At 41.2% G+C, this 9,674-nt stretch overlaps 1 long non-coding RNA gene across 1 annotated transcript; it reads left to right on the forward strand.

Annotated features, from left to right (window-relative positions):
- The first annotated feature begins 1,205 nt into the window (after nt 1-1,205).
- On the forward strand, nt 1,206-2,884 carry LOC147752995 (uncharacterized). Its single transcript, XR_015312539.1, has 3 exons — nt 1,206-1,373; nt 2,099-2,298; nt 2,796-2,884. It is a non-coding gene; the product is annotated as an uncharacterized LOC147752995 (long non-coding RNA).
- The last annotated feature ends 6,790 nt before the right edge of the window (nt 2,885-9,674 follow it).

The raw sequence follows: 9,674 nt of genomic DNA on the forward strand, positions 1-9,674 counted from the left end.
CTCAAAACGTCAGCCTTTTACCGGGCGACCATTTTAACTCTCACTTGTCTAGCCTGTAATCTACCAAAGATATAGTCATTGACGATGAACAGTGTGCACATATTCCTTAAGGACTGATGCGAGTTGCTCCATGTATTTACACATGCTACAAGGAAAGCATTTCCCAATGTTCGACTCCATACGTCTAGCTCTGACAACTGGTTGAACATCCACTCTTTTGTAAGATAAAATTAGATCGTTTACTTTTTTACGCATTAGACCATACATATCTATAAACGAGCATTGTTTTTTTAGAAAAGCTTTTTCCAAAAATACCTTTGAACGCTAATGGCATATGACGTTACCGTAGTAAATCAAAACGAGTCCATTACGATGTAATATTTTAGCAGTGGTGGAAAGGTCGTTTCGGCGGGAAACAGTGAATTTATAAAAAATAATTGGCGGCCACATTTTGGTAAAATAAGTAATTAACATCCAGTATAATAGATTAATGCTCGTACTAAAACAAGGTGAAACGGGTCCAAATCTCTTGAGAGTACCCGTATTTGTATTTCTGCACATATTATACAATGAATGCGTTTTGAGTTTCACGCACCGTCTCACCGGCGATATTTTCCAATATTGTCATAAACAGCTGGTAAAATCTCACGCCATGTAGCATGTATGTAGTAAAATTAACTATTTACGTACCTTCTGCTTTCTCGTTTGCTTAGCTTGCTATTAAAACACATGCATGGGTAAGTAAAAATAAGTGGCGTCTGACTATAGTCTTCTCAGTCTGACAGTGACCAAGTAACTGAATCACTTTTATTTCAATATTGTCTTACACGGCACGCAGCTGATGCTACTTCCAAACATATTCAATGGACGGGCCATTTTGGCATTTGTTAAGCAGCTTCAAGCGTAAGGTGTGCATCTAAAATGTAAGTTGAGCTTAAATATATGGCATTTATAGCTTCTGTCTTAGAATAGCAGTAATGTTGTCGTATGAATTGGCAAGGCTGGTGATTAGTTTATGTAACGTTCTAAAGGACGGAGCGCTGTTGGCGCCACTGGAAAATAGGCGAGGAGGATCTGTGTCCATTTGATGGTACAGGTTTTGGCTCTTTCATATACGTAGTATAACATGTATACATAAAGTGTACACATTGACTATATATATACGGGGTTCTGCAGCTTCGTCTTGGGTCCTTCGATTGACGCTGGAGTAATAGCCCGTATTTTCCGTTGTAGATCGTGGTAACAAGACGTACTCGCACAAAGCGTACGGTAACATCTACTCAGATAATAGGAACACGCCGTCACTTCATTCGGAAGCACTTCTAGCCGAACACACAACATATACAAACTAATGTACCAATTGGACTCAGAGGGTAAGTTTGCCATTGCTCCTTTTCGCATGATACATCCTTTAAGTAGTCGTTTATTGAAGATGTATCCCCGTCTGCTTTCGTGTACCTCTATAACATATCAATCGATCAGATCAACTTCTATTTAGTTGCATTTTTCTGGATCTCTGAATTATCTTTTAGCCAAATACGACACGGTTCTTGCACTTAGTTTACGAACACACCTGTGTCCCAAAGTTCGCAAAGAGCACATAAAGCTTCCTAAATTTTATAATAAGGTGACGACCAATGCGGCAATATTTCATTTGATAGTTGATAAATGAATAGCTATACTGCCGCTACCTGAAATGTCCCAAATAGCTAGATGTTTTCCGTATGCAATGGCTAAAAACTGCTTGCAAGTCACGACTTTGCTGGTTTTTAACACGCAGTATATCTACTGTTTTAATAAGGCTCGAACTGATCGAGTCCGTTCTACGATAAGCACATAGTGTATCATATTGTTCCACGAGAAACGTTCGTTTGGTGATATAAATAAACATATAGCTACCATCCTGCCACTATATCCGGCATAGCTTTGATTTCGTTCGGACTTCGTCCTTTTTATTTGCCCGGTACAGTTGATTCTGGGTTAACGTTTATGACAGAGATTTCCTTTGCGTCCTTTTTTTCCTAATAACGTTTTTTCCTTCGCGAAAATTCCTATTTTGTCGAAACTAATTTCCCCCCCCCCCCCCCCCCGTTTCCAGATGAGTCACAGTTAAACGATCAACTCTTCAGATCCTTTGGCAGTGACTTTCATTCTTCTGCGAAGACAGCACCGAAATACGCTTCTCTCACACGATCGCTCGTACCTTAAAAGGCTTGAGGTGATGGAACTGTTGTTGACAAACCTTTCACAAACAGACCGTGCAGAAAAATAGAATCTACTATTCAACTATTACATACTGTAAGTATGACGTTCGAGATATGGATAATTACTGTTCTGTACTGGAAGGTAGCCAGTGTCTTTTGTCATCATTGTTCGGGTGATAAGTAGACTTCTCCCATCGGTACTCAAGTAAACCTCAATGTGATCTAATCTATTCGAGTAATTTCCTGCTAGACGACTGTGTATTTCATAGTAAGTCCATTTGTGCAATAAGTTTCTCTTGCCAAGTTGCACTAAACACCACCTGACCAATGACGGCTTTTTAGAATCCAGCTCAAGAGCCATTATATGAATCACTGTGAATGATACATTTGCTATTTCAACATAATCGCATAAACGGACGCCACTTTACCATGGAGAAGTTTACTTGTTGTTTGACTTCAGTGTATGTAAAGAGTAAAAGATCTTGCGCTAAATAGTGAGGAAGTCATAATTTTAGAGCCGGTAAACATAGTCGTAGGGCATTGCTCCCATAAAATGAGATTGTTCAGTAAATGCCGATAATGTGCATGAAGGGCACACACGATCTGGAGCCCGATTTTGGTGACCTCAAGCTGGAACTGGTAGCAAGAGAGCTCAGAAGAAGTACGTCAACAGCTATGGTAGTCAGGTGAGTACAGTTTCGACCTGCGAAGCATCACCCATCAGGCGGACATTAACACTCTAAGTTAAATAATACGAAAGCTTGCTGTCGACGTGGAGTAAATGAAGCCACCTTGTATTTTGATCACTTGCTGTTTGGTCTACGAAAGGAACTATAACAAAGCAATAATCGTTGTTCTCAAGCTTGTTTTCTTCACAATAACAAGCAGCACGTCAAGGTGTGGACTTTAAGTTGTGACCTGACAGTTCACAGCTGTTTGCGTCTCATTGGGTAGGAGAATTAGGGTGTATAACCTTCATTCGCTAAAGATACGCTCTAACTGTGACTGATTCATAGATGCGCTAAAAATTGATTCGATGGTGATATGTCCCCATACGCTCAATTGAACCGGAATCGTGACAGGCGTGGGGAATAACTAAGTCTGCACTAAGCACAAAGCAAAGGCTGATGTTTCGAGGATCTACGCATAAATAATCTATTAAATTTACATCAGAAAAGTGTTACACAATCAAGAACACCTTAATTTTCCTTCAATTCAATTGTGTTTCGACACAAACAGTCATGACGACTAGCACTTCTAACCAATGCGATCTTTTCTGTATATATGCCTATCTGTATGCTTCTATTCCCTGGCCGATAATGCACAAGCTGATCTACCACAAAACAGCACAAAATCGTGCATGTGGGTGGGCGACGTATTGACAGACGTAGCAACGAGGACAGTCGCAGAGAAAATCCCGCAAACTGACGACTGCTATCGTTTGTTTTGGTTGTTCCCGACGTCGTTCACGCAGGGGAAAAGGCTTCCTTACTTTCAACTTAATTGCCCTTCCTTCTGAGTCAGATTCAAAATACTTGGTAGCCTTCGTCTTCTACCTGGCCCCAGCTGAGTCTCACCTTTGCTCCTGTCAATTTTTCCTAGACACGATGCCTTTTTTCACAAGTTCACTGGCTAGAGTAGGAACTGCAGTAAGATCTTTCCTAGCAAACTCGGAAAAATTGCTGCGACGTCGATCGGTGCCAGATCGGAAAATGCCACAGACCGGACCACCTTCTGGAGGGGAGGCGCAAAGGGTCGCGGCAACTGCCGATTATTGATAAATTTCTCTCTACGCTCTGACAGTCTCTCTATGCTATTTTCTGGTTAAAGCAACATAGAACCAGCTATTTAGACCGCAGGATGCAACATAAACAACGGGACAACTGACTGCAACCTATGGCCGACTCCGACGCTGTCTGGCATCTAAGGGAGCTAGAGTCATCCTCAAGCTGTCGCACGTGAAATGTCCATTGACGAGCCTTAGCAACACGTAGCTTTTTTCCCTTATTATCGACGCTTTATTCATGTTCTTTAAGCAGACGGAAAAGCAGAGGGATGTTTGCCCTCTTTAGGATATTACTTCATACTAAAACAATTATTCAGGAGAGGACAGCAAGGTAAGCAATCGTTGGTCTTAGACCCGTGAATCGCCACCGACTGCCAGCGTTCAGACAGAACCCAGTGAACCTTCACTAGCCGAACCTCTAAGGAAAACGTCGGAAATGAGGCTAGACGCACCTTTGATCCCGACGTTCGATCTAAACGCACAAAGCCCTGAAGTACGGTCGTATTGACCGACGAAGCCATCCTCCGCCGAACCTAAATGGAATCGGCTATGCCAGAATGACTTGGGGAAAACAATAGAGAACTATGGGTGGCGAAGATCTAGAGATCTCGCTAGTGTTTGAGCTGAAGAGACGCAGAGAACTGGTTGCCAGTATACCAACGAATGTGATCAAACAAGGGGACTTGCCCCCTGATGGCTTTAAAAATCAATGAAAAGGTCGACTCCCGAAAACGACCCATCGGAACCATTCTGTGCGCCCACAAGCTGATCATCGACTTTTTGCGAACTCACGATTTGAGACACGAGAACACATAAAGAGCAAGAAGAAGAATACACACGCACAGTAGGTGAACGCCATCATCAGTGGAGTCAGTTAGAATGTCGGTACAGGGACGAGGTATGAGGGCGCTTGTTATCAAATGAGATAACCTTGTATAGGAATCTTCTTCCAAATAGAAATTAATTGAAAATCCCTGTTGCCGCTGATGCGGTTCGAAGAGAAGAAGAAATTGGATTACGTTTCCAAATTGCCTTCCTAGTCGCAAACGAATATCTTTGTGTAATGAAAAGAAGATCAACGTCCACATTACCAGCGATAGCAGCAGCAAAAGTAGCTAAAGAAGAAAAAAGTGCGAGCACAGGAAAACAAGAAAGAACAAAAGAAGATTCCGAGGATAGCGTGTCAGTGAGCGCTCCCAGCTGAATATATTGGGAAAATGGTTGGCATTTTCTTGGTTGCATCGTTATAAAACTTGAGAACTTAAATATAGCTGTTGTAAATCCTCTTTTAGCTTGGGCTTTTTAGACCATCGGTTGCTGGAACCGTAGCAGACTATAGCCAACCCGAACTGATATATAAGTCGGAATTTATAGCGCGAACAACACAACATCTGTGATATCGCATAACGGATGTAATGGACTGCGGAGCTGATTAGATATAGGCCCAGGTTCGACGGGTAATAATAATAGAAGCGTGCTTAAATCTATGGGTTTTTACTCTACACGTATAGGTATCGTTGCCATCGATAGGCGAATGCCACCGGGAAAAGACATATAGTAAACCAAATAAATCTTTTCAAACCGTGGAATCCGTGGACCAAGCTATATTCTTCGATGAATGTTAAAATAGATACATTAATACATTTTCAATTAATGAATACATGAGCTTTATATGAAAGGTAAAGTTGTAGCATTTCATAATTAGATAACTGAAGCTAAGAGAGTGCTAGTACCAGATATGTATCGTATTTGAGATTCACTCGAGCTCTATTTTTCGCGTGTTGAATAAGTAAACATTTTGTACAGTATTACAGTTAAGCGTCGCTCTGGGAAACTGGCTACTAGCACGAAACGGAGTCTGTCTGCCAAGCTATGACATGTCTTTTAGTAGATAAACACCAGTGTACCACACAGGGGACTTAATATTTAGGTTGCATTTATGCTAGTTCTTTCAATGAGCATTAGACAGTATCCTTGATACTGTTTTTTTATTTGGTTTCCACCATATATGCGCAAAAACGCGGCAACGGCTTATCGACCAATACATACCCGCAATGCTTGCCCTCTTGGACACAAGCCATATGCACCTAGAAACAGGAAGCTCTGAATGCTTGTTTTGCAAGCGAATCCAAAGAACGACACAGACGTTCGGCCTACCGTTATTACGATTTAACATCGTGTCGGATAACGATTTGCTCTTCTGTCAATAGTCTAAAAACATTCTTAGCAGATCGGCAAACTGAGAAGTTCACAGGTGATTTTTCTGCATGCTACATGCCCACCCGTCCATCTAAAATTGTATTCTGGGACTCTCAAACAAAGCTGGTTTTAATTACGTTCAGAAACATGTCGTCACCATTCCGAAAGGAGAAGTACAGCCAGCGAGGTCTAGCAAGACTTGCTCGGCGAGTCGTGAGGACTAGGGCCTTTAAAGGCTTCGTTGAACTCGGAAAATATAACACAAAGAAATTTTCGAAGAGTCGTAAAGCTATAGACACGACTAGAAAGTCGACTACTGGAAACGTTCGAAATCAAATGACCTATGAGGAAGGGATTGAAGGCAAACTACAAGAATTGATCGAGTGGCGCTTCTGCGCAATTTCTACGTGGGAAGTTGTCAGTGAACGAGAGTGCCTCGGCTGAACAGACCAAAGGGAATCAAAAAACATCACAGGCTAAACTCGATGGGCCTTCACTATCTCAAAACACAATGAGACGCCACAACACATCGTCTTAAAGACTGAGACGTTTACTTGGGCTACAGACGGCTTTTCCGAATGTAAAGGCATTTTTTGCCGTTTTCTTACTGTGTCAAAAAGCGCATTTCCCTGCTATCATTTGCTTTACTGCTTTTCAGGAGTAGTCTAATTAAATCTTTTTTCAACTAACAAAATAAAGGTGTACCCTCTGCTAAGTTGTACCTGGATTTCAGCAGGGCAGAATCCTTATGGCAGTTAGCTGTCGCCAACCTCCATGTCGAAACGAATCAGAGTTCGATACAGGCACTTAGCTCCGCTTTGCTACGGCGACCAAATCATAAAGATAGAAGTAGGACCGAAGCCAGCATGATTCCTCCTTTACAGGTAAATGCTGCTCTTCAACTGAATTAAGAAGAGGGTGAACAACAGCCGATAATATCATCAGCGATCGATGCTGCATAGATGAAAGAATCGAAAGAAGCACACAAATTTGTGGTATCTTAGAGATTTCCAGCTATTTTATCCGATGTGCGCTTTATAAGAGCGCCGGACAGCATACAGAGAAAATGACATTTGCCGTTGCACATCGTGAGAGGTATATAGGTATTAGGGACTTAGGGCCTACAAAGCGGTACATGCAGCCATTAGAGCATGAACAAAGAGTACTAAAGAAAAACAAAAATCGTCTCTTAAGTGTACTGCGTCTAAAGAAAAGTAGGAATTGTGATGAAAGCCTTGATATCTACATTAATATTATAACAATTCTATCGTTTTCACTGGAGTTGAAAATCGTTGAAACTAATTAGAGCTTTGACTCGGACTTGAAGAGCGCTTGGATCGATTTTACTGAGAAAAATCGTCACGCGAAAGCGTTTGGTGTAAAAGACCTTATTTCAGCGAAACAAAGTGCGACGATTCACAAACGTTCAACGCTCAGGTTTGCTGTATCAACGGTTGTGGCAATTATGTAGATAGGGAAACGTCTCGGGCGGATAACGTATTTTTTTTAATTCATTTTTGTTTTGTTAGAGACATTGTAATTTTTACTATTGGAGTTGATATGACAAACAGCCCCTGATGCGAGAGAGTAATAAATTAGCTTCTATATCGCTTACATATTTGCTTACTACGGAACACTCGCTTATATAGCCTAGATAATGCAATAGCTTAAATAAATACTTCGAGTTTCTCAATCAGACAGCTGATTCCACGCGCGAAACCAAGTGATTTGCACCCAGCTTCAAACCATTACCGTTTTAAGTGTCCTTAAGCTTAATTATCCTGAACAGACTGCTTTCCGACAGCCTGATAGTACAATTAGACGATGCAAATGCGGATATGGATTTTTATGTTATATTATCAGAATATTTAGAGTTAACTTCGGACGACCTAAATATAGGAATTCAAATCGATGCTGGTCGATGCTAATCCGCTAGTCACACGATGATGCCTGCCAGCCTTATGTGTAAAACAATACGCAGGCGACAAGGCAAGATACTACGACACAATTCTCTGAAATGTTCGTGAAGTTCTCGTCGTCTTCAATAAATAGGACCACAATCGGATTTTTCCAGCACAACTCGGCCGAAACCGCACGACGTCTACGATACTCTTCTGTTGCAGTGATGGTGTTTTCTAGTATGAAATATAGAACGAGACTATGAATAATGCCTCTGTCAACCTCGCAACATCGATCAAAAGTAAGTTACGCATCAGCAGAAGTCGTACATAACCCCTAATATCGTCAAGGCTTTGACTGATCTTCTAAAAATCATCGTTAGTTATCGAATTGACCCTGATAGAGTCGTTGCACCCGTCACTTTCGTTCTAGTCTAGTCTCTTAAAATGAGCATTGCTCTTCGGGTCGATGTGCTTGAATCAAAACAAATAGAGGTAAGAACCAATTGTTTACAGAATATAAATATAATCACACGATTATAAATAGTTTTCTCATTATGCGTTATAACATCATATTATAATCATATAAAACAAATAACGACTGCAAAAATAAGGACAGACAAATCAATGATCTTTAATCAACTCGTAGGGAAGAGTTGCCATCGAGAACTGTCTGCTTATCTTTATGGAACGCGTATACCTTTGATACTTTATAACATAACACAATATACTAGTCTGAGAAAATGCGAATTGCATGTCTCTATATACACATTAGACGATAGCCGTCTTTTATTTGTCTTCACCGCCTTCATTTTGTCTTACCACTTGCTCTGTTAAAGACAAGCAGTATTCACAATCCGCCAAATATTCGGATATGCTACGAAGATATCAAACGATAATGAATTGACGATACATCCTTTGCGTGACTTTTCTTCACAGATAGATCCCATTTTGTTCCTCGTCTGTTCCAATCCAGACGAAAGTACGAAAGGTCATGGGTTCTTAGAGTGTCTTCAACGGGGTAACTTCAGCCACACCCTATTTGAACCCCTCGTTCGCCAACGATTCTACATAAATCGATGACATAAGACTCCAAAGAGCCGCCTCCCTCCTCTCAGCTACGAGGTTTTCCCTGGCTATATTGCTCATAGTATTGCCTCAAATACCAACAGAATTGGATGGATGAAACGAATACAACGGGTGGAGGTGTTACGTCCAACACCGCTTGCTTCAAGAGCCAACGATCCGAGGAAGCCTGAACAGGGTAGAACAAACTGAAAAATAAAAAGCCAAGGATTCTGCTATCAAAATAGATAGACTGGGTAAAAGTGGAATGAAGGAAGAACCCAGGTGTGATATGAAAAGCGCAATATAACCACCACAAAGGGGCTGACGGATCGAGCACCAAAGAAATGCTTCGGCGGGAAGGGTTCGAACTCAAAAATTTTTCTTAAACACCTTTCGAGGCAGAGTGACAGAAAAGGTATATGAAAAAGTTAGACGAATGTCCCATGTATCTTATGGCGAAATCCATTCATATACCAACTTGGAATAAAAAAAAAACAAGAGCAAACCATGTCCGCACGT

The sequence above is a fragment of the Varroa jacobsoni genome, unplaced genomic scaffold (genome assembly GCF_002532875.2).
Source record: "Varroa jacobsoni isolate VJ856 unplaced genomic scaffold, vjacob_1.0 scaffold_817, whole genome shotgun sequence".
In the NCBI taxonomy this organism is placed as follows: Eukaryota; Metazoa; Arthropoda; class Arachnida; order Mesostigmata; family Varroidae; genus Varroa; species Varroa jacobsoni.